The sequence below is a fragment of the Sphaeramia orbicularis genome, chromosome 11, assembly GCF_902148855.1.
Source record: "Sphaeramia orbicularis chromosome 11, fSphaOr1.1, whole genome shotgun sequence".
NCBI lineage: Eukaryota > Metazoa > Chordata > Actinopteri > Kurtiformes > Apogonidae > Sphaeramia > Sphaeramia orbicularis.
This window is the reverse complement of record NC_043967.1, coordinates 33,187,984-33,198,717: the sequence shown is the minus strand read 5'-3', so window position 1 is coordinate 33,198,717 and position 10,734 is coordinate 33,187,984. Positions and strand designations below refer to the sequence as shown.

The window sequence follows — 10,734 nt, the reverse complement described above, 5'->3', positions numbered from 1 at the left end:
CTTTTAGATATAATACGATTTTCAATTTTGGACCAGAAATTAGAAGAATGTTCACATAAAAAGAATTATGAAAAAAACATAAACGTATAACTGAGAGGCAGTATAATTACGTCATTAATGTACCAATAAGAAACACACAAGTTTGCAGTCACAGGTAAGCTAGCATTAACTACGTCTTGAAAGAGTATTTTCAAATACTTAAAAATTATTCACGAGTTGTTTTTGTGTTATTGGTGTTTTCTTTTTTTTTTTTTTTTCTTTTTTTTTTTTTATTCGTGATGCAACGTCAACTTTCTGTCCCCCCCTTCATCAGAGCGTTTAATATTATTAGCAATTAGCCGTTAGCTAGCTATGTCTCAGTTACAACAAATGAGAAAGCTTGAGCGACAAACGGTGTTAGCTTATAGATAAAAAAGAACAGTAGGACGACTGGGTGTTTTAGGATACATTAGCATAATTACTGTTATTTGAGGTGTTGCTTTAAGATAGCTAAGTCAAGTTAGCATACATGTAAATACGAAGCTAACTTCCGGTTTAAGACGTAAGCTAAACCTGACGCAAGGAAAAACGTATTGACCAGAAATATGTTTGTAAGGTTAAAATAACCACAAAACCCTAAGATACAGACTGTAAAGAGTGGGTTCGTCTGTGGGATTAATATGCTTTGTGGGTGTGTTTAGGGGGTTTGGCTAATACTTTGTTTTATCTTTTATTTTGACTTGGAGAGCTAGCGTTTCCGGTGTTGCGTTCGGGGTCCTGCGTGGACTTGTCGGAGCTTGTGAAGCAGTGACCGCACCGCAGAGAAGTGAAGTTCAGCATCCTGCAGGTAACGTAAGCCCATACATGGTGTCACTGAGGCGTTGTTGCAAATGTTATAGTGCATTGTGAAGCTTTGTTTTACTGTAATGTTTAACGTGGTGAAGCAGGTCGGATTTTCTTATCTCGTTTGTTTTTTTGTTTTTTTTCCCTTGTTGCAATTTGATGAGAATGGTCAGATAAATGCAGCTGATATTGAGATGCATCGCGTTGACTGAACACATGCAGAAAAGGTGTCCTTGTGTCTGCACAGCTTTGGGGTTTCATGTTAGGCGGGTGTGCATCTACATGGACTGGTCCTGGGCTTGTCCATTTCTTAAACTGGTTTCATTCATTGTCTGTAAGAGGGAGGAGGAGGAGGTGGAAGCTGCAGCAAGTCAGACAGAATTGGATGAGACGATACAGGAAGTGTGGTAACTTCAGGGTCGGCTCGGACTGACTGTCTGGAGTGTGTGTGTTGAGGCAGAGGAGGGTTTGTGAAGTGATTCGTGGAGGAACAAGAGGATATCTTGAAATGCAGGTTGCAACTGTGACTTCACCATTGACATGATATAGCTTTGTGTGTTAGATGTGAAAGTTTTATTCTGAAAATGCAGTGGGGAAGTGAAATATCTGTGATCCAATGAAATTCACATTGACTTTAGCACCGTAACTGTTTGGTACGGTCTGTATAAAAACTGGAAAACCACACTGTTGGATTTGTCAGTCCGTTTGGTGCATGTGCATCCTTTATTTTGCAGAACACATAGCTGCAGGTATCCTTAGTCTATAAACATAACGGTATTATCCTGTTAACCTGAAATCCAGTTACTCCATTTTACAATCCCCATATGTGGTTGTGTTTTACACAGGTGTGTGTAATCTGTGCCTCGTACATCGCGTTATGTTGCGGGAATACCTCACCGCTGTGCGCCCCATTCGTAGGAAAGCAACATCCATTCAAAAATTCTAGCACATAAATATATTTTATTATTTCCTATGCAGACGCGCATGTCTGTTAACTACACGAGGTACGACGTTTTATACATTAATGCTGTTTTTGTCCTGTGTGTCCTCCTAAATTCTGATTTTAAGTGTATGTTTTGTAGCTTTGTGTCCACATATAAGAATGTGAATAATAATAAATGTTGAGCACACATATACAAATGGACCCTCAGTGTTTAAAAAATGAAATCTGGGTTTTCTACAAAGGATTGCACATTGTTGAGAAGATTCATGTTCAAGTGTGCAACAGAAAACGAAACCTAACTGCTCCAGCATTGCCTGCATAATGCCTTCCTGACGCTCGGACATTTGTGCATATGCTTCCAAGGAATTCAACATGACATCATGCGTGAGAAAAACAGAGCTGTTCGGGGCGTTTTTTTCCCTCTCTTTTGGACCCGCAGGATCAAATCGGCCATAATATTACATAATCACTAGTGATCTTAAATTGGTGGCTTGATTTGGATGGGCAGTGTGGTGTAGTGTAGTGTAGTGGTGGCTAAGTGGATAAGCTTCAGTGTCCCATGTTACTGTGGATTTTAGCATTTGTATACCCCAGTTGAAATCAGAACAGAATGCAGTGCGGGATGTGATCACAAAGAGGGAAAAGGAAAATGACCTACTGTACAGATCCAGTCTGCAGCCTGAACACTCCTCATTGCATGATGCCTGCTGGATTAGAGGGCATCTGAGGACAGCTGTGGCTGCAAATCTAGCTTTTTCTGAGAAAATACTTGGCATTTTGCATTTAGAGGGAGCTGCCTTACACACAGCTTTTCTGTATGCGGCATGTATATGATTAGTAAATTAAAACACTGCATGATAACATGTCAGTGCCATGTGATCTATTTAAGAATGAGGAACCTTTATGAGGATGTGAAATAGAAAAATAACACCTTGTTACATCTGAAAAGTCAGTAAATGTCACATCATTGATTAGTTAATGAACAGCACAATTAGCTGACTATGAAAATTGCTGTTTGCTTTCAGTCCATCAGTTAATCAGCTGATTCACATGTCAGCATGAATCTGAAGGCTTTAGTGATGCCTATTGTCTTTGAGCTGTGTGATATGATCAGAACATCAAGTCAGTTCATGGAAGGGATCATCTAGTCATAATTGCAAAATTAACCGGGTAATGCAGGATGTAAACAGCTTTCTCTCTTTGTTTTTGTTTTTTTTTTCTTCTTTTTTTTGTTATGAATGTGCAGCAAGGCGATATACATTATGTATTGTGTGAAAATAGAAAAATGTGTATTGTTTCAAATTAGAGTGTATTGTTAATATAATTGTGTTGTAAATCACGTCTCTACTGCAGTATTTCTTGTAAATTGTTCATGTCGAGTTCTTAAACCTGGCATGGATTTAGGCAGGAAATTCACTTGAAGGCAACACAAAAGCATGCAGGATTGTGAGCTTGTACTAGAATGAGATAATATGACATGTAATTTATGATGGTCTGATATCAAATATGATGTAGGCTAGTGTTTTGTCCTTTTAAACCGTTTATTAATTGAATTCACAAAGCTTTTACTGTACTATTTGGTGACCACGGTATATGCTTACTGTGATGTAAAACAACATATACCACAATGAAGAAGAATGGAGAATTCATTATAACTAGTGTGTTGACCTGTGGGGATCTATGGGTTGCAGATATAGTAGTTTGTATGCTGTTGTGTATTCGTGCATGCTGTACCACATTTGTCCAGCAGTCACCGCCAAAGCGTTCTGGGCATAGCAACATGATTGTAAGGCTATTGTATTCTAAAATTACTAACATGTCCCAAAATATTGGTCCTATCAACTTGCCATTTTTGCTGCTGTCTTCCTTGATCAAAAATATAGAAGTATGCCAAACTGCAGCAGTCAGCTCTTTCTGGATTTTGTGTGAATCCCGAGACACACACACACACACACACACACACACACACACACACACACACACACACACACACGCACTCAGAGGCCACTTGACTTTTATAATATAGACCAGGGGTCACCAGCCCTGGTCCTCGAGAGCTACTATCCTGCATGTTTTAGATGTATCCCTCTTCCTGCACACCTGATTCAAATGATAAGCCTATCATCAAGCTCTGCAGAAGCCTGATAACGACCGTCAGGTGTGCTGGAAGAGGGAACCATCTAAAACATGCAGGATAGTAGATCTCAAGGACCAGGGTTGGTGACCCCTGACATAGATGATAAATTGTTGGTGAGAACCTCCACTAATAAAACTAATTACAGCAGGATTTATTAAATAAATTAGATTAAAAATATTTTTTGTAAAATGATATGTTGATCTGAAAATGATTTTATCACTTCCCCTAAACAAGTCAGTCTATTAGAGGCTGAGAATTAAACAAATGTGTGTAGTAAATCCAGATAGCACAATGACAGTGCAGTAAGATTTCTTGTAAATAAAATGTTTGTACAAAATGAACAGATGGGAGGCCCGTTTCTTATTAAAGTTTTAGTTCTATACTAGATAAATACAAGGTTTTCACTTATATTTATTTATTTTTCTGCTTTTATTTAGAACAGTTTTGCATGTTATGTGTAAAATCCAATAAATAGGGATCTTCCAGTATAGCTATTAAACATCACTATCAGCCAATATTGACAGATGCTAACTATTGACCTATGAGATGACATTCACTGATGGCAGTGGTTCATCTGTTGTGTTTGTAGGCATTCAGACATGATGATAAGATAAAGATCATGTGATGAACGGCTGTATGAGCGTAGAATTTCTTAACCAGTCTGTGGCATAATTCTGGTCCATGTCCAACTTTGTAGATCCAAACCATGTCCATTTGACAGAAATTATCCCTCTTTTAGGTCCCAGCTTCTTGTGTTTTTTTCTTGGTTACTTGGAGTCCCTCCATGTTTGTTTGTTACCTTGATGCAAGTTTGTTGTTTGGAAAATGTAAACTGTAGTCCAAAAGATAAAACAAATATTGAAGATCGGTAAAGTAACCTCACAGTTGACCTGAGGATAGTGAGCTGGAGCATCATCTGATTGGTCAGATGATGATGTATACATGTATGTTTGTTTGTGTGTGTGTGTGTGTTTTCAGAACATCTGGTAAGACGTCTTCGTCAGGTATGTTTATTTCATAATTGTGTTGAAAAGGAACTTCATCAGTCAGCAGTCCAAGTTACAAAACAATGCTTCACAATATAAAGCAATAGATGTTTCTCAGTTGACTGTATATATTCTTAACTTAAAAATATACCTGATATAATTCAAGACATGCCAACCACACCTACACAGTGTACCCGTGAAGCCATATATTTTGGACATATATTTTTGTTGACTTATTTACAGGAGGAATGAAAGTAACAGCCAGAAGCACATGGTGACTCATATCGGTTCATAGTGTTTTCTCTCTCACAGTAGAATGAGTTGATATTTACAGTACACCAAGTGCTGTCATCCTTTTACTGGAAGCTGAAGCCGACCCACCTGCTCTTCATCCAGTCCAACTAAATCTGTCCGTCTTCGGCTTCAGGAAACCTCATGTGGAGCTGCTTCCCTGTGTGTCATAGTCCTGTGCTCTCCTTCTGTTATAAAGGGCTCAGATTGTTGGCATTCCTTTGTCAGACTCTGTCCTCGACATTGAATTTCTCTTTGTGGATAAGGCACTTGCTCACTGTTTATTACTGTTTCTCTGCTCTGACCTTCACCTCTGGAAGAAGATGTAAGGGACATAAATGTATTTGGTGCATGTTTCACCTACTTTGACACAGAACGGGTACCTGTCGCTTGGAAAAAATGTAATATTCTTTAGTCTGTGTCCAAAGGCTGACTGCATCTGACTTCAGTGGATCTCTGACGCTGGTTTTCTGGCAGCAAATCCAACTTGTTATGTATCCTGAGAAATATCTGAATATTTTTTAACATGGTTTAGTTATGGATTATCTTATAGACCAGTGATTCTCAACTGTTGGGTCGCGACCCAAAGGTGGGTCACAAACCCATTTTCAGTGGGTCACGGGCCTTTTTCTGGGCAAAACATAATGTTAAGTAGGGCTGCAACTAACGATCATTTTAATCATCGATTAATCTGTAGATTATTTTAATAACTAATCGATTCATCCCATAAACACAAAGACTCAATTCTCAGGGATCTGTATTTAACCCAAAGCAATATAAGCTGCAGACGAGTCACTAATGATTACATCCCTGCAATGGCTTTTGGAATAATTAGTGAGCACTAGCCTGCTACCTAGACTTGTTATGGCTAGAGACTAGCAAGCTATAGCTAGTCTTTAACCAACTTCGGTTATAGGCTAATGAACTAGGTTTGTATGTATTAGTTCCAGTCAACGATAGGTAACGTTAGTTGGGTGGCCTGATAAATGGAGATGGATGAAAACATTCAAATTACGACAATAGGGTCTAAGTAGCTATCGGGCTAAAGTAATCATGGCACGTAGGCCATCTTAAGCTAGGTTTACATTATGCTCCCAGTGGCCACGGCAGCCCCGTTTGCCCGAAATGTGCCGTGGGATTTTTGTCGTTTATTTGTCCATATTCGAGTTTTGTTACATAAACGGTGCGCTACGTTTGGGCCATCGGGGATAACATGTCCACTAGGAACATAATGAAAGCCTAGCTTTAAAAATCTGGCCCGGCATCCAAAGCCTCAGCCATGCTGCTCTATGTTTTCCTCTGTTACACTACACAGTGTGCGGGCATGCCTCAATACTAACGTGCTCAAGACCCAACGAATCGACTGCCAAATTCATTGCCAACTCTTTTAAGAATCAATTTGGATCAATTTAATTGATTCGTTGTTTCAGGACTTATGTTTAGAAACACTAGCTGCACTTTATTAATTGGATTATATTTGCATAAAAACACCAAGTGTGTTAAAAATGGCTGTTACTGAAATATTCTGATTGTTATGTCAGCTTTATGATTATGCTTAAATAAGTGACTGAACACACTTTTAAATTTTACCTGAGTACACTTTTTGGTTTTGGTTCTAATGTATCTAATTTCGTGTTAAAGGGAATATTTCCCTCTTTAGCAGCACCACCTGCTGGTCATTTTGGTTTATTATTACACTTGTCTTCTACATTGAAATTCTGTATTATCTCAGATTCAAAATGCACCACCTTTTCACCAAAGAAATTTGAGAAATATAACTTTTATCAATTTGGGTCATGACTTGTCATTGAGGGGTGATAGTGGGCCCTGCAGCCAGACCAGTTGAGAACCACTGTTATAGATAGTCATGGTAACCAGTAGAAACGCATGATTGCAATTTTGTTCACTGATACAGACCTCCTGTTTGATGCGCTCACATACAGTGTGGCTAAATCCAGCTGAATTCAGTATTGCTATCTTCGCTTCCATTTCTGAACATGTCCTCAGTTTTTTGCAGAATGTTAAGATTGCATAATAGCCAAGCCATGATAAAAATCCTCACTTGTCTGACAGAATAGTTAATTTTTCCACATTTAGATTAGATCACGATGGTAAATTGCATACTAAAGTGCGGTAATCCAGAATGAAAAAGCATAGATTACTGCTGTGAGATATTTCATTCACTTTACTAAACATGTTGCGACTTCCAGTTTATTACACATAAACACATCCATCATCATCTCCATTATGGGCACTGTACTCCCTGTTAGTTTGTTATGGTTCCCTGTAGGTTAGAGTTGTGTCTTTCCAGCTTAATGTTTGATGGGTGCTAAAAAGGAAGCATAATAGCCTTATTGTGGAACTGATAGGCTCAGAGCCCAAATGGCTTTCACTGCATTTGCCACCGGAGCTCGATTAGTTTGTGTGGTTTCTTGACACTGGACGTGGGCAGCACAGCTCAAAAGGCAACCAGTGTCACAGTTTGTCCTGCCCCGGTTCATAACACATGCAGTGGTGGTCTGGTAAACATTTACACCGTGTGCAGAGTCTCACAGTGTGTCCTGAAGTCCCACGTTGCGCTGTTGCATTATGAAATGGCATATACTTTGGGTTTTTGCTCCGGACCTGTCAAAGGTGCCTCTGTTCAGCCAAGGGCAGCACAGTCGGAGAGGACAACATTGATATTCATACAGCTCGTTCTTCTGGAGTCACCAGCGGGCGCCTCATCCCTCAAGTGTCAGTCATTACAGTGTCCTTGGTAGCAGGTGAAATGTGAGGGCACTTGTACCTCTAGAGCTTCACTGATGTTGTTCGTATCACTCTTCCAGGCACTTAGTAAAGGGATAAAATGCCAAGCAAACACACAATCTGAACCTTATAGAAACGTAAGGTCAGCTGTCTACAGGGTAGGGCCAGAGGTAATGGATTTACCCCAGAGAAAATCTCCCCTCATCACTCTGCAAATCTGAACCCTGTGAGGACAAAGTCAGATGTACCCACAGAAAAATTAGTTGTTTGTAACATTAGCTCGCGCACCAAATAGAAAGGGTGGAGAAAAATCGATTCACATAAAGGCTTGGTGTGTAAGATTTCAGAGATCTAATTCCAGAAATGCAATATGATATTCATAATTATATTTCATTAGTGTATAATCACCTGAAAATAAGAACTGTCATGTTTTCATTACATTAAGATAAGCCATTTATTTTATTATGTTTTATTAAGCTGGTGAACTCCTTGTAATTCAGTGTTGCTCCATTTTGTTTTTACCATAGTTCAGAGTTTTTTTTTCTAGATTGGAGCAGCAAAAAGCCGATAACTGAACAAATGGCTGATTAAAAAAAAAAAAAAAAAATCTAACCCTGTTGGTACAGAAATATCTTTGACTGGATAGCTTATGAGATGTAACACCTAAGTTAACGAAATGAATATATAAATACAAAATAAATCAGTACAGATCACCAAAAAGTAATGTATCCATAAATCAGGAAGCACTGCATAAAGTCTAGATCTTAGAACTGAATCAAGCAAATTACCTTTCAAATGCTAATACACACATGCCATTATGACCATCATTTTCAATAAAATACAAGTTTTTATCACTGCATTCTGAACACATTGCTGTACTAAAACATTACTGATAATAAATTGTTACCACCACAGATGGGTGCTTCTCATTGATCTGAATATAATGACCATTATAACTGTGTAGCTAACTGTTTATGCACAAAGTAAGTAAAGCCTATAAAACATTAACCCTTTCATGCATCAATTATAAGAACCTTAGTTGAGATTTTTTTCCTGAGTGTTTTTATTCCTGTTTAGGCTTAAAAAAAACAATGCAATTGAATTGATTTTTATTTATTTATTTTGTTTAATGAACTGGTTTTTCATGGAGTTACAAAAACGTCCACTCAGCTGGACACCATGTTTTTGGACAAACATTTTTCATGCAGATAATCTCATGTTTTCTCACATTTTAACATACCCTAATACTAGTTATTACTAACTTCATGGGGATAATATGCAAGAAAAAAAAACCTGTTTTAATTAACAAAACTGTTAATTACAGTCTAATAACAGTTAGCAATTGATTTAAAACATGTTACTGCAGATCAGGTTTATCAAGAACAGCAAAGTTACAGTAATGGTATGAATTACAGTGGATGGGATGATGCATAAGTGTCCACTGTGTTGGCTGATATGATAATAATAATAATAATAATAATCATCATCATCATCATAATCATAATCATAATCATAATAAGTTGCATTTATAAAGCACTTTTCATTCAGCAGAATCTTAAAGTGCTAAAGAGAGAAGATATGGAACTAAAACAACAAAACTTATGAAAATACAAGAGAACAGCTATAGAATAACTGTCCATTGTAGTGACCAATATGCATGAAAGGGTTAAGGTATTTATGAAAAGTTGGTATTCTAAATGATGCACATTTTTGTGTAAGCTCTTGGGGTTTCGTCCTTATTCATCATTAATGTAACTAATTGCATATTTAACACAATCGGCAATTTTTTGTGTTTATCTTTTTTTTCCCCACAATTTTGTGATCACAGTCACAAAGATGTCAGAGATATTTGCCAGTCAGCAGGTTGGAAGTGTAAATAATTATATTACTGCCTGACAAAATTTTAGTATAGAGATTTATTCAGGAAATTAAGGCTTCCACTTTTAAGTGTCATCTTCCTCCATTGTTGCCTCATTGGTTGTTGAAGTTTTGCTGAAGATGATATCACACTAGTTTATGTTACATCACTATGCTGACCAGCCTGGCAGAGGAAGTACTATACCTGCAGTGGAATGCAGCATGCTGGTGCCAGAACCAAACGGAGTAAGATTTAGGTGAGTTGAGCTCATACTGTCAGGGGCAAAGCAGCAGAAGTTGGCAAGTTTTATCCACATGTCATTCTAGTCTCATTTGTTTTATTTGTAGCCTCTAAAGTGCACTGGTAGTCATTTTGCAGTGAAGTTTTCCTCCAAGCATTTAAAAAAGAAAAGTCAATTGGTACACCTAACTCATTATTTGACTGTTGCTTATTTTCATGTTCAACAAATTCCGTAAAGCCCTGTGAGGTGACCTTGTGATACTGGGCTCTACAAATAATGTGGAATTGAATTGAAATGAAATACACTAACTAGTCCGTCAAATGATTTTATTGTAGAATTGTTTTATGACATCTACCACTTACTAACAACATCAACACATGAGCATTTAGCATTAGCTCACCTTTCACCCCTCATGCTTCCCCTGCTTTGCCCTTTTGTCTAATACGGTCGCTCTTGGCTCCAAAAGTCCCAGATGGTGTCAGCCAAAATCCAAACCCCTCGACTTCAAAGTAGCTGTCCAAAAACCAGTGGGTAACGACATGGTTATGGAGTCAGAGCCCCCACCCTACCAGACAGAATTTAACCAACAGTCAGGATGCTAAGAGATTAGCTCTCCATGAATAGGCTGAACTGCCTCCATCAGTCATGTGACCTTTGTCTCATACAGTTTTAGTAGTCCTTCGAGGATCCCCTCAGTAAACCATCTTT

The 10,734-nt window shown here is 38.2% G+C and overlaps 1 protein-coding gene across 1 annotated transcript in view; it reads left to right on the top strand.

The window, feature by feature from the left end:
• Positions 1 to 770: 770 nt before the first annotated feature.
• The window catches only part of LOC115428225 (transcription factor HIVEP2-like), a 68,716-nt gene continuing 58,752 nt past the window's right edge, over positions 771 to 10,734 (top strand). The window contains exon 1 of the mRNA XM_030147071.1: positions 771 to 826. The gene's annotated coding sequence lies outside the window, so the exon portion shown is untranslated. The remainder of the gene's footprint in view (positions 827 to 10,734) is intronic.